The sequence below is a fragment of the Sinocyclocheilus grahami genome, unplaced genomic scaffold, assembly GCF_001515645.1.
Source record: "Sinocyclocheilus grahami isolate Dianchi unplaced genomic scaffold, SAMN03320097.WGS_v1.1 scaffold2117.1, whole genome shotgun sequence".
In the NCBI taxonomy this organism is placed as follows: domain Eukaryota; kingdom Metazoa; phylum Chordata; class Actinopteri; order Cypriniformes; family Cyprinidae; genus Sinocyclocheilus; species Sinocyclocheilus grahami.
The window spans coordinates 9,260-24,894 of NW_015507296.1; the positions used below are offsets into that span (position 1 = coordinate 9,260).

Sequence of the window (15,635 nt, forward strand, 5' to 3'; positions counted from 1 at the left end):
TTTGGTTTTGTTCCTGTTCTCATTGTCTCATTATTAGTGGATTCCCTGCACCTGTCTGTCCCTCGTTAAGTTTAGTATGTGCAGTCTGCCTCTTGTTTCCTTGTCGAGTCTTAAATGTCATCCTGTGTTTGTACTCCAGCGCTCCCGATGGTAGTGGTCCTCTCCTTTGGTTTGTGTAAGTCTTCTCCTCGTTTCTTTGACACATCGTGACAATCATTCGCTGAACAGACTCTCATCACTGTGTTTCTTCACTGGAAAAAACTAAATACACGAAGCAGCACTTTTCTAGAAACCCTTTCAGAACGGCAGGATTCATGAAAATCACATGAGAATTTCTTACAATAAATAAGTTTTAATTAAAAAATAACTAAATTATAAAATATTTTATGAATGTTGTAAAAAAAAAATTACTTGCCAAAAGTTTGGAAGCATTATGATTTTTAAATGTTTTAATGATGTCTCTTCTGCTCACCAAGGCAGCATTTATTTGATGAAAAATAAAGTAAAAACAGTGATATTATGAAATATTATTAGAATTTAATTTAATTGTTTTCTATGTGAATATCTATTAACATGTAATTTATTCCTGTGATCAAAGCTGTATTTTCAGCATCATTACTCCAGTCTTCAGTGTCACATGATCCTTCAGAAATCATTCTAATATGCTGATTTGCTGCTCAATTACTAATAATGGTTCTTATTATTATCAGTGTTAAAAACAGTTTTTGCTGCTTAATATTTTGTGGGAAAAACATTTCTTTGATGAATAGAAATGTCAAAATAACAGCATTTATTTGAAAATTAAATATAACATTAAATATTTATTTTCTACTGTCACTTTTGATCAATTTAATACATATTTGCTGAATAAAAGCATTAATTTCTATAACACACACACACACACACACACACACTTGTACATGTGTTTTATGGGGCTCTCCATATTACGTCTTAATGGTTTTTCTGTGGTACAAATTTTCTATCCCCCTATACTAAACCACCCACTCACATAAAACTACTGGCATTTTGCAAATTAAAAAATAAAAAAATAAAACAGTTTAGTATGTTTTTAAGCCATTTGATTTAAGAGTACACAGCAAGATGTCATGGTATCTGCATAAATATGAAGCAGCACTTCATTATTGCTAATAATCAGAAATGTTTCTTGAGCAGCAAATCAGCATATTAGAATGATTTCTGAAGGATCATGTGACACTGAAGACTGGAGTAATGATGATGAAAACAGCTTTGATCACAGAAATAAATTACATTTTAATAGATATTCACATAGAAAATTTTTATTTTAAATTGTAACTATTACACAATATTGCAGTTTTTACTGTGTTTTGATCAAATAAATGCAGCCTTGGTGAGCAGAAGAGACTTCACTAAAAGCATAAAAAAAAATCATAATATTTTCAAACTTTTGCCAAGAACTGTATACCCGTAACATCTTGTGGGGGGGGGGGGGGGTCTAATGCTATTTCATTTACATTGTTAAAGTGTTGGATTCTCATGCTAAACACGGCCAAAGTTTCAAAACATGAGTTGGACATGTTTCTGTGCCAAATACAAAGTTTTTCAGGGTTTGTACAAGTTTCAGAAAGGTTTTTTTTTGGATTTATGGCTCTGTATGACGTCATAAAGGGCAGAATTCCTTGTATGGGCACTTCTCCTACAAGAGCACGCACACATCAAACAGGGGTGTTTCCCAGTTGTGGTCGTTAGTTCCTCTGAACTCTATTGGTAACGACAGAACTTGTGACCATATAGTTGCTTTTGGGAAACACATCCCAGAGCAGATTGAGAGCAGCCCATCAGCGTGCTTCATTTGGTTCGGGAAGACGTCGGCAGCGCTGCACAGGACTTTCTCCAGAAGGATTTGTCTTTTTGTTTTGAGACCGCAAAACTACAATGTCACCAAAGAAGTGTGTTTTTGGTTGCCAAAGAACCCAGCGTGAAGGGAACAGTGGATGCAGTTTGTTTCTCCGGGGCAGCAACGGAGTTGTGCACGTGTGTTTGTTTGTTCCCGGCATTTCGGTAACACATTTTTTTTATAAACAATGCCCAGTTTGATGCTGGATTTACACATTGATTGATACTGAAAGGTGGAGCGGTCCCAGTGATAAATGATCCCGTTCATGAGTCAGAACCTCGGGCAGTAAGTAAAACTGCATCAAATTTCTGTGTTTTGTTGGCAATCGTCGCATAAGTGCTTGCGACTCTTTAGCTCCGCCCACGGCACGCCTCCAGGAGCTCGGCTGTTTTCAGAGAGAATCATAAGCTGTATCTTTCTTTTATGAATCTGATAAAACTAAAGACTCTTCGGAGATATGAAGGGTGCAATGCTACTCTATAGGTACTCAAGATTAAAGGGTTAGTTCACCCAAAAATGAAAATTCTGTCATTAATTACTCACCCTCATGACGTTTCAAACCCGTAAGACCTCCATTCATCTTCGGAACACAAATTAAGATATTTTTGATGAAATGTGAGAGCTCTCAGACCCTGCATAGACAGCAACGCAACTGTAATGTTCCCAGGTCCAGAAACGTAGTAAGGAGATCGTTAAAACAGTCCATGTGACATCAGTGCCTCAACTTCAGTTTTGCGAAGGTAAGAGAATGCTTTTTGAGTGCAAAAAACAAAACAAAAATAACATAACTTATTCAACAATTGTTCTCCCCCGAGTTACGTATTCCACCATTTAAGAGAGTATCACAACGCATACGCATGCTTTCCCCCAAGTGTAAACAATGCTGATTACGCAGATTAGGTTAATGCGCGCGTGTTCTCCCCCGAGCGTAAACAACGCTAATTACATCAATTACGCTCTTGGGTACTCTCCAAAATGCTGGAAGACGTAACTCGGGGGAGAAGATTTGTTGAATAAGTTATGTTATTTTTGTAACATTTCACATTTCATCAAAAATATCTTAATTTGTGTTCCAAAGATGAACAAAGGTCTTACGGGTTTGGAACGACACGAGGCTGAGTAATTAATGACAGAATTTTCATTTTGGGGTGAACTAATGCTGCGTTCAAGTCCTCCTGGGACGTTCGTACTTACGAGTTGACAAGTCGTAATTACGACTTCAGGTGCGTTCAAGTCAGTTTAGTCGACACAAGATGGCGGTGTACCTTCTTTTAATAAATTGCAAGAAAATACAACAGGGTCTGTTAATTCTGCTTATAGAAAATGAAGAGCAAAGAATTCGCATCAGGTGTGTTCTGCATTTTTAATATTTTTAAAAAGTCATTTATGAAGCCACTTTAATCTGCATTGCATAAAAACTTCATCAAAACTATCAATTTAAACAAATTTACCGTCAATTACAGACGTTGCATCCATCGATTCCGTCATGTTGCTCATTGACACGCCCCCAACTCGGAAACTCAGGGCTTAAAGAAAATTTCGAGTTTCCCACTCGTAATAACGACTTTGTGGTGGCGTTCATGTGCATTCAACTCGTAAATACGATCTATCCGGCATGACTTGAACGCACCATAACCCTTTAACATGAGATTGGCAGAAACTGTGTGTGTCATGTCCCCTTTAAGAAGTGTTTTCTTATATAATATAATGACAGGTTTTGAAGTAGCTCATGAGGTTTGCTTGTTTAATACAACAAATACTTGAATCATTACGTGGTAAATCTTAACAATACATTTAAAAAATAATATGATTTTTAAGAATATTCCTTAGAAGATTTTGAATTCTTCTTACGTTTTGGGTTAAGAACAATTTTCATCTTTTAAATAACAGAAAATTCTTATTTTTGAATACAAAATGTTTAAAATGTTTTATATTACAGCCTGCAATTTACAGTGTATATAAACCGATTTAAATAAATATAAATAAATAAATAAATAGATTTCTTCATGAACCCCAGAGACTGTCAATAGTTCCTCTAGCAACACTGCCATAATGTGAAGTCTTTGAGGAACTAGAAATACATAATGAAGTTTATAGAGTACAAAATTATATTTGAGGTTCAGTGTTTCAGTCAAAAGAATCACAAATGAAGCCTCAAGTTTCTTTTCACTTTTACACTGTTGAGTCTCTTCTGGACTTGAGTAGATGAAGAAATAAAAAACATTCTCAAAAATAAATAAATAAATAAAAACTAAGTAGTTAATTATATACCAGGAAAAATTGTCTGATCTTCACTTACTACCAACTATAAGTCAATCGTCTCAAAGACCTGACTTATTCTGAAGCAGCATGAAGAGTGAGTGAGTAAATGTGGGTTAGTTAACTACAACTTTAACTTTCTGAAGTACTTAATTAGTACTTAAAAAGTACTTGAAGGACTTAATTTATAAATTATGCTCTTAGCAATCTAACATGCAGTACCAACTATATCTTCCATTATAGTTAAATATATCCATTTTAATATATATATATATTATATATACACTGAACAAAATTATAAACGCAACACTTTTGTTTTTGCCCCCATTTTTCATGAGCTGAACTCAAAGATCTAAGACTTTTTCTATGTACGAAAGAGGCCTATTTCTCTCAAATATTGTTCACAAATCTGTCTAAATCTGTGTTAGTGAGCACTTCTCCTTTGCCGAGATAATCCATCCACCTCACAGGTGTGGCATATCAAGATGCTGATTAAACAGCATGATTATTGCACCTGTCTGTGTGCCTTAGGCTGGCCACAATAAAAGGCCACTCTAAAATGTGCAGTTTTATCACACAGCACAATGCCACAGATGTCGCAAGTTTTGAGGGAGCGTGCAATTGGCATGCTGACTGCAGGAATGTCCACCAGAGCTGTTGCCCGTGAATTTAATGTTCATTTAGTCCGAGGGCTATGATAGGCTGTCCTACCTGCCTGTCAATGTATGTATTGGCATACCTCTGTGCAACCTGTTCGCACAGACATGATACGTCATCAGCGCGTTCTTTTTCACTATTGCAGAATGAGCGAGAATGGAAGGTGTTATTATTGTAATATTCTGCGCTTTGTACTATAATATTTTCTCACTGGTGATTGGGACATGAAATAGGGTGACAATGCCATTTTTCCCCGACACGTCCTTGCCAGGATTTATTTTGGCTTTTGTTTTCCTGTTTTCATGCTTGCTGAAGGTAATGATCGAAAAGTAGTTTGACCAATAACATGCAGGCATTGTACATAATGGACCAAACATGGTGTGTGAGAAGGTGGGATCTACGGTCAATGCGATGTAAATACACGTACATATTAGTTGTGTTCGACTTAAAAGCAGCACAGCTCAGGCCGATCAGTGTTTGACATCAAAGTACCTCAAGAGCGTTTTGAAAGCATAAGGAACCGTCTGTATGGTACTTTGATGTTATACACTGATTGGTCTGCACACGCAAACAAAGCCAAAACCTAGATATTTTAGGCAATATGGAAATCCTGGCCAGGACACGTCCGGGAAAAATGGCACGTATGGTCACCCTACATGAGTTCATCTGACAGCATTGCATTCAACCCTCCAGCAACTATGTTCTAGCCTTTCGTTTGCCGGTGCGCATTCATGTGTTTTGAAGGAGGCATGGCTTTGGAGAATGATTATGCAGGGAGGGTGGGATCTTTTCCTTTTAAAGCTAGCTTGCTACTGCTAGCCTCTCTGAAGTCACCTACCCTACCTTTAAAGGGGTCATATGATGCGATTTAAATTTTTCCTTTCTCTTTGGAGTGTTACAAGCTCTTGGTGCATAAAGAAGATCTGTAAAGTTGCAAAGAATAAAGTCTCAAATCCAAAGAGATATTCTTTATAAAATTTAAGACTTGTCCATGCCCTCCTAAAACGCCTTGTTTAAACGCCCCCACATGTCTACGTCACTGTGTGGGAAGATTTGCATAACACTGCTCAAATGTTCACGCAAAGAAAGAAGGCGTAACTTTTATTCTCGCTGTAGTATTGTTGCTGCCGCCATGTCGTGAAGGCACTGTGTGTTTCGTTGTGAAAGCGAAACTACTTTGGTTGGCCTTCCAAAAGAGGACGATATCTGCTTCGTCATGCCTGGAGCGGATCCGTGCTGGTCGCTGAGGAAATACAACAACTTTACGCTGTGGATCGCTGGATCGGCTTTCCCCGTGGACGAAGTGGAGTCCAGCCCGGGGTCGTCACATGTGGTTGCCACAAGCCCGCCGGCCATGCAGTTCTCAAGACTGCCGGCCGTTCCTCAGTCTAGTCCACGGTGTGTGATGCTGTGTGATGCATTTTATGGAGGACTGTTTTCTGAACCTGCAGTTCTGCATAGCCTACAATGGGTTTGTGCTCAAAGGCTGTTCTATAAAGTGGGGCAGTTCCAACTTTGCAAGGACAGTCTGGTAGTCTTTGCAACTTCAGGGATCTTATCTACGCACAATCAGCTTGTAACGCTCCAAAGAGAAAGGAAAACTTGAAATCGCATCATATGACCCCTTTAAGCAGCAAGTTACATTGTTCTACCGAAAACGCACACAGATTGTCTGCATTGGCCTGAACTAATAATCTAAAATGAAACCGCGGAAGGTGAGCGCACTGATGAATAGCCAGCTGATAGTGTCAACGCTTGATCTTCATACTATGTGAAATTACGTCAGACAAATCAATTCAGCTATCAAATGTCAAAAGAATCAATCCTCACCTTGATGTGTTGAACTGTTTTCTCAAACTCTTCTTTTAATTTTTCATTGTGTTTTAGTTTCTCTTGTAAGGCCTTCAGTGCTGTATTGAGCTCCTCCTATAATTTAAAGACAAAATCTCTAAGACACCAGAGATTTCTGCAATATAATCAATGTGTAATAGTATGTAATTCGTATCGTATGTTACTCAGTTTCTATGAGTTTTAACCCACAATATAAATCTGTCTTACCTTATATGATGGAACCACTTCACTGATGGGTCTGAATTTATGATTGTCATGTTGTTGTGAATCTCTGCACACTAAACACACCGGCTGTTTGTCCTCCAGACAGAAGAGCTCGAGTTTGTTACCATGTAAATTGCAGATTTCCCCAGACCCTGATGAACGCCTCTCTTTTCTCTCCTTTAGGAACGACTCACACAAGTTTTGTAAAGCAAGATTAAGAGGAGGTTGATTATTTGAACATTTTCTCCTGCAGACAGGGCACTCCTGAGTTCCCTTGATTCTCCAGAACTGCTTAAGACACTCTTTACAGAAACTGTGACTACATGATAAAAGAACAGGAGCCTTGAAGATTTCATGACACACAGGACAAGAAAAATCATCTTCAGATAGTGAAGCCATTTTTCCTGTTTGAGCTCAAGCGATCTAAACTTTACTTTCACTTTCTGATCGATGGATTAAAAAATTATTAATCATGAGTATCACAAAGATCTGCCGTCTGTTCACAAACACACTTCTCAAAAATCCTTCTTTAAAGAGTTTCTCTTCCTTTTTCCATTGATTCTTTTTGCTTATGTTGAGAGAGAAGAGAGTCTGTACGACAGAAATAATAAGCCAGTCTCTTCCTGGTAAGTGTTGTAAGGGTGGAGTTTCTGATCACTTTTGGGTGTATGTTAACATCAGGATTTCTTCAGGTTAAATTTTAACAAAATGCATAAAAATAATTACTTGCTCTGCAACTCTCAAATATAATGCTGTAAATGTACTTCAGATAAAACACAAACAAACAATGACACAAATATTGATAAAAAAAAGACTCAAGACACTATTTGTGTGCGTTCTCAATGACTATAAAAGTGGACAATTTATACAAATAGTTAAATAAGAAATTAATTGCATTAATTTACAATTTTCAAACAGTTTTTGCTCTATTCCACCAACAAAAAATATTCAAAACATTGTGCAGTTTGTGGTATTTACATGACAAATTAAAAAACTAGGCCTACTATAAGGATAGATACTATTCTCAGATTTTACCACAGGTCGCCTCACAGGTGCTTGTTCGTGCACAAATTAAGACAATTAATTATTAAATTAGGCAAGAAATCTTGCAAAGATACAAAACAGCAGTGTTGGGGAAGCTACTTTGAAACTGTAGCTTAATAAGCTACAAGCTACTCATAAGTTAAAGCAGTTAAGCTACAGTCAAAAAGTAGCTAGCTACACTACAAGTTACTACCAAAAAGTTACATTGAAACTACTTTTTTCACAGCGACGTACAGTATATTAAAATAACTGAATAAGCGTTCATGAGGAATGTTTTAAGTGAAATATTTGGTATTTAAAACAACAATGCAATACAATTATGATGTCAAAGACTTATTTTTTATTACACACAATATTCAGACTGTCAAAAGTCAAAGTGCAAAATAGCAACAAATTTAGCATCGCAATAATAAAATGTTATTTTTTATTTAAGTAAGTAACTAAAATTTTTCTCAAAAAATACTGTGTGACAAATGGCTGCATTATGGCAAGCAATTATATTGAATTCTGAACAACCGCTTACATGAGGCTCTGACAGGTTTGGTTTAGGGCTTCACAATTTGGGTAAAAGAATCTGGTTAAAACAAACTGGTTAAAACAACTCCTGTACAATACACATGAGAAATCTCAATCCATGAGAAAAACATGGATTATCATGTTTACTTCACATTTCATTTTTCCTATGTATGCCCAAAATAGGACAGAGTGGACATTAAGCCCTAAACACATGTAATGTTTCATTCTTACTGGCAGCCGGACGGTGCCCTCGCGCGGAAACTCCACAAATGCATCACAGAAGTAACAGAACTCATGACGCTCCAGGAAATCCCTAATATGGATAAAGGAATCCAGCTATGAAATTGTTATGGAAAAACCTCTCTTTATTTGTTATTGAGAATATTGATAAAGATTTTTCTTTGCTTTGGGAAAATGTTTGGTTTGGTTTTGTTAATAAAAAAAGTTGAGAAGTAAAGATGGAGCGGTCCCAGCTATAAAAGATCCCGTTCATGATTCAGAACTGCAGACGGGAAGTGAAACGGCATCAAATGTCTGTTTTGTTGGCATTCGGCGCCCAAGTGCTTGTCACTCTTTAGCTCCACCCATGGCGGACCTCCAGGCGAATATTGATAAAGATTTTTCTTTGCTTTGGGAAAATGTTTGGTTTGGTTTTGTTAATAAAAAAAGTTGAGAAGTAAAGATGGAGTGGTCCCAGCTATAAAAGATCCCGTTCATGATTCAGAACTGCAGACGGGAAGTGAAACGGCATCAAATGTCTGTTTTGTTGGCATTCGGCGCCCAAGTGCTTGTCACTCTTTAGCTCCACCCATGGCGGACCTCCAGGAGCTCGGATTTTTCCAGAGAGAATCGTAAAGTTGTATCTTTCTTTTATAAATATGATCAAACTAAAGACTTTTTGGAGATATGAAGGATGCAGTACGACTCTATAGGTACTCAAGATGAGATTGGGTGAAACTGTGTGTCATGCCCCCTTTAAACTCAAGTCAAGATATCCAGATAAAACTATGGATTCAAATATAGAAGTTTAAAATTAAAATACAGTATGTGCATTGAATTATGCATTCGGATCACTATATGCATTCCAACTCAGTTTATTGACAAAAGAAATAACTGACAATAAACTGCAAATAATTTGGTACATTTGTGGTACATACATTTATGAAATAGCCATAACAAATTACAGAAGAGTAAGACAAATAGACAGTAAACAGTATCCTCATCTGATTTAGGTGAAGTAATCATCACAATTTCACATATTAACACACTTCTTAAGATATGAAACAGCAACATTTTGAAATGTGCCATTTAAATGTTAGTTTGTAAAGCAAAATCAGTGAGAATTTAAAATTTTCTTTTCCAATAGCTGGCCTTGCATGAGTGAAATAGCTGCCTGTAAGCGTTGCAAATATGGCCGGTGAGTGAACTGATTGTTCAAGACCCTGAAAGACGTTATTTGCATTACATTTTACCCCTTATTTTTCAAGCTGAATAAATCCTGATTTCTTCAGTGAACACAGGCTGGCCGTTCTTCATGATTACACATCCATATGTTTGAACACCTTGCTCAATATCATTGCGATAATGAGTAACTGCTGCATTTCTTGGTATGACCATGGATCTCTGGATATTGTTGTTTCTGTATGACTGAACCCCTGCATTGCTCACCTAAAGAGAAAATATGAGAAAATGTAAGAGGTGGCTTTATGCTCATGATCATACATTTTTAAACCTGCTGACTGAAACCTTCTGGTTTTATTGAGATTAGCTCCTTGTACGCAGAGTAAGCAGTTTGCGTAGGGCACCTACTCCGAAGGGAGGGCACAACATCCCAGTTGCTCCCAAAAAAAGTTCTATATTAATATTAACATATGCATATACATAAATACAAATATAAACATGAACATATATACATAATTATAAAAAAAAATGCATTTTACGGTGAATGCAGTAGTCAGTATGCTAAGCACACATGACGCACCATTCCCGCACCCGCCCTCAACTCATGTTTGCGGCTGACTGCAAATTATCATAAATGATGGACAACTATGGCCGGAATAAAGACATCAGCAGTCAAGCCCTGAGAAAAGAAAAAAGTCCAAGATGAAGTCCGTGCATCCCTTTCAGGTACGTTCATAGTCCTGTGAAATGTTTCTTAACGTTAATTAATGTTTTAATTATCATACGATGAGCTCATTGATGACTTCGCCTCCAGAAAAAGCAGGAGTGTGCATTTTACGGTGAATGCAGTAGTCAGTATGCTAAGCACACATGATGCACCATTCCCGCACCCGCACCCGCACCCGCCCTCAACTCATGTTTGCGGCTGACTGCAAATTATCATAAATGATGGACAACTATGCCCGGAATAAAGACATCAGCAGTCAAGCCCTGAGAAAAGAAAAAGTAAAAAAGTCCAAGATGAAGTCCGTGCATCCCTTTCAGGTACGTTCATAGTCCTGTGAAATGTTTCTTAACGTTAATTAATGTTTTAATTATCATACGATGAGCTCATTGATGACTTCGCCTCCAGAAAAAGCAGGAGTGTGCCTTTGAAAATGTTGAAATTTGGAATGCTCCAGCGGTCACGGTCAAGGTGTGTGTAGGCAGGCAGGATGACGAGGACGACAAGGATTCAAAATAAGGATATTTAATGGAGAGACAACAAGGCAGATACGGGTAGATCAGACACACACACACACTCAGGGTAACATTCACAATAACCGACAATACTAGAATACAAGAGACAGGAACTTATAGGGCAGATAACGAGGGGCAGACAGGTGAGCACAATGAGGATGATTAACTAATGATTGAACGGGCTAAACCAACAAAAGGGGAAGAAACCACAATAAACAGTCCACAGGGGTGTTACACCAGCTGATGACGTATATCACTGTTGATTTTCGGAGTGTCTATATTTACACTAAGTGCTATTTGCACTTAGCCCGCCTTGTTGGCAGAAGCTATTCACACTAACTCCGCCCACCTACGTGTGATTGGGCTAGTCAACACTACAAAAGGCCATTGACAAGCTTCAGAGGTGTAGATGGTAAAGCGTGTGCTCTTATCACTTTGACGCGATCGACCTGAAGTCGAATCCGCCTTTTGCCAAACTTTTTTTTTTCTCCCTTTTCAAATCACATATCGCATCGGAAAGGCATTTATTTTCAATAAAAATGAAGGAAATAATCGAAAAGTTGAAAATAAAGTATCGGGTATGGTAGGTGTAGGGAGGGTTTTATTGTCCCAATAAGGTGGCATCTATTTTTTTATTTGAATTAAAATGATAATTTACACTCAATATGTTATTATTGCATACTGTTTTATAATTTATTACAATACTGAGGTGCAGATAATTGCCACTATTTGCAATAAGTAGTATAAACAGCAGAAAATCCTACTATTTTATAGTGTAAATGGAATTTATCGCTATTTACTCTTAGTGCAAATAGCCGCTGCATTGATTTTTGATTCAATTTGTTATTGTTTATTTTGATAATATTTAATCTTTTAAAATGTTTTATTTAATGTGTGTAATTTCACATTTTTGTTTTGCTGTAGAGCTAAATATTTCCTTTTAGTTCATTTGGACTTCATAGTTTGTAAAGAAATGGCTTTTGAGATGTTTCACTCTTACCAAGTAAGTAGGGATGCCATTGTTTTCCACTCTGTCAAACACAAATGGGTCATGTCAGAAGTATTAATTGAGCTCACGACATTGAAACTTAGTAACTAAATTACGCACATTTCAGAACTTAAAAAAATAAGTGCATACATAACCCCACTGATAAAAAAAACACTGACCTGAATGATCCATGTGATCCACTGTGTGAAACCGGCCTGCATCGTCTACAACCATTCACCTCAACTGTAGAGTTAAATATTCCCTGATGTGGTAAGCAGAGATCACAGGTGACATGAGTCTCTAACTATGCCTTTTAAAGCAATTTCTATTAATTCATTAGCATTTCTCTTTGCTTATTGAATAACTTTGTTTTAATGACCAATGCATTCTTATACTAACAAAAATTAAATGCATATTTATTTACATCCCTGTAATTTTTGTGTTAATTCTGTTATAGTATAGTAACTAAACAAAAGAATGTGGTATTTGGTTAGGAAATGTTGCTGAGTATGACATTTTTCGAAGCACTTGACTGATAATGAATGGTCTTATTACAGGTCAAATAAGAAAAACTTCAATTTAGGATACATTTATTTTAAACCAGTATAATGTAGTAAATATAACTGTAATTCATTTCCTCACCATTTTCTTTGTTACTGCTCCTCTATAAAAATGTGAATAAAGTGGCTCGTGTCCCAGTCCCACAGAGATCTCTGTAAGAAGAGAGGCCTGCTTTACATAACAAAATCTCAGCCCATCTGTCAGCAGGAATATTCTTGAGGCAAACATTAAAGACTCTGAGGTATTTACAAAGATGCATGTCAAAAATTATATCTCATGTCATGATAAAAGTGTATGGTACACAAGCACAATGTTATCTGTCATTCGTGTTAACATTCAAGCATCCCTGTAAAGTTCAAAAAGCATGAACCTGATTTGGCATTATTGTATAATATTTTTGCATGTTTTATTAAGGTCTTTTATTTTGGCGCTGAGTCATAGAAAGGATATTGTCAAAGACTATAGACTATCTACCAGAAATGTATTTCCTTGTCCAAATACCCACACTTGTGGTCTTTGCACTTGATCACTTGACTACTTCTATGAAGTATTTCCTGTATTTGGCCCAAGTGTTCAAGTGAGCATGAAGACCCCAAGTGTGTGTAGAACTTTATCACCTGATGGGACACACTTATAGTGTTGTAAAAATGCAAGTGTTTACAGAGCTTTATTTTTATTTCCAATAATTTGCATTTTAAAATAAATGTCTAAAATGTCTGTTGAGTAGCTAGTCCCTATAACAGATGACAATTTAATCTGTGGTGCTTCTAATTAAGTGACAAAAAGCAGTTGCAAATATTGTACAAAATAAATATACTCATCTTTGCACCAATAAAACGTGCAACACTTTGTTTTACTACCAAATGATATGCATCTAATTATAATTTTTTTTAACTTAAAGTTTTCCATGACCTCTCGCGAGATCTCAGCAAAAAGTCTCATGATTTATTTCCAGAACATAATGGGATACACTAAAAGCGATCGCACACCGGACGAGAAGCGCAGCGTCGCGCCACGTCTTTAAAATTCGAACACATTGTTTTCTATGAGTGTAGGCACACCGGCGGCGCCCAGCTACATTGTGTTGTACATATACAAATTGTTTTAGATGCTCTCAGCCGTTCTCAACGCTTTCCCTATGCCGCTTTGAATCCCATAATGCACCGCGTGAGCGTTTAAGCTCTACTTCCATAGGAAATAATTGAAAACGCTCGCTCCGCTGCGCTTGCTACGTCACCATGTTGCTACATCCAGTGTAGACCATAGATATGTATATATATCTATGGTGTGGACAGCATCCGGTGTAGACACGGTGTAACATTGGTTTTGCTTTGTTTCACAGAACTAATCGTTGCCTGGGTTGTGTACGTATGTGTGGGGTGGAGCGATCAAAATAGGGGCGAGAACCTTTTGGGGTAGGGGCGTGTTTGTTTTGGTGATTTCAAGTGTCAACATTGGCTACCAGAAATCACTTACCCCACCTTTAAGGGCACTGCGCTTTGGTTGTGGCTAGAAGGGATACAGCAAAAACCGGAAGCTAACAATAAATTAAATTTTCGACCTATTAGATTGTGTTTTATTAACGTCTACACCTACCCCAACCCTAAACCTACCCCTTACAATAATGCAAAAATAGTAATTATTGTTGTACAGTGTGAGAAAAATTATGCTATATTGATGTGCGCATGCCCAGTAGTTTTTGCTGTATCCCTTCTAGCCTTGTGCTTTGGCATTTTTAAGACCTGGGACAGTCTTGCGCATACTTCCTGTCGCACGCACGTGCTCTCAAGTGGCCAAGACTGCAAGTGTGGGTATTTGGACAGGGCAGTAGTAAAGACACTGTCGAACGCGAGTATGATATGCTCTTTAAAAACACTCCCGTTATAATCAGTGAAGCTACCTACACTGTATCATGAATGAATCTCTTACCCCTTATTTACACTGCACATGTCTGCGGTGCGTTACGGCTCCGACACGGCCACCGGAGCTGATTAACGTCTAACACACACACGCAAATTAATTAATCAAGACAAGAGTTGTGGTAAAGAACAAATTCAGGAGCCACACAGCAAAATCCACTGCTGGAGTTAATTAAATAAATGATTGAGTATTAGCGATGAACACCAGCTGTTCTGAGCAGAATCACTGAAGCAAAGAAGTGTTTGGGGGAAAATGAGACGAGGAGAAACACAACAACCACAACTGACTTCCTGCACAGCCTTAGATAAAATCATATGAAAATAAAAGACGACATTGAATCTTTCATGTAGACTGTGAGCAACACCGATGGTTTTGCTGTGCAAATAAGACATTTAAATAATGATTATAATAATAAATAATGAATCCTTCAGCATGATCAAAAATATTAAAATATTAAAATGAATTCACCAACGACTCCAAGCAACTGCATATTCATCACAATATCATAATTTGATCGTTTCTGAAATTGACAAATTACTACAAATATTGAGCATGGAAATACTGCACGGTTACACAACAATATAACCTATTTAATTTTTCGGCCCTCCAAAAAAATGTCCATACTTTTTTTTTTTTCATTATCACATACACTCTTAAAAATAAAGGTGCTTCACGATGCCATAGAAGAACCTTTTTGTCTAAATGGTTCCATAAGGAACCTTTAACATCTGAAGAACCTGTCTGTTTCACAAAAGGTTCTTTGGGGCGAAAGAAGGTTCTTCAGATTATAAAAAGGTAAGAAAGAGATGGTTCTTTAAAGAACCTTTGACTGAATGGTTCTTTGTGGAACCAAAAATGGTTCTTCTATGGCATCGCTTGAAGAACCTTTTGAAGCACCTTTATTTTTAAGAGTGTACGGTAGACAAATATCTTACATGGTTTAACGTGTTAGCCTATTTATCTTGACAGAATAGGAATATGTAGACTTTTTAGCAAAAGACAAAAAGTAGGCTATAGGCTGTCATAATCAAAAATTATAATTTAACCTGAACGCCTGCAAATCGACCCCCTGACTTATAGAAAGTGGTCACATTTTGTATTTAATTTTAACAGGTCTTT

The 15,635-nt window shown here is 37.2% G+C and overlaps 1 long non-coding RNA gene across 1 annotated transcript; it reads right to left on the reverse strand.

Annotated features, from left to right (window-relative positions):
* Positions 1-12,225: 12,225 nt before the first annotated feature.
* LOC107574111 (uncharacterized) lies at positions 12,226-14,599 on the reverse strand. Its single transcript, XR_001607625.1, has 3 exons — positions 14,526-14,599; positions 12,678-12,748; positions 12,226-12,297 (listed from the first exon to the last, which is right to left on the reverse strand). It is a non-coding gene; the product is annotated as an uncharacterized lncRNA (long non-coding RNA).
* Between the last annotated feature and the right edge of the window lie 1,036 nt (positions 14,600-15,635).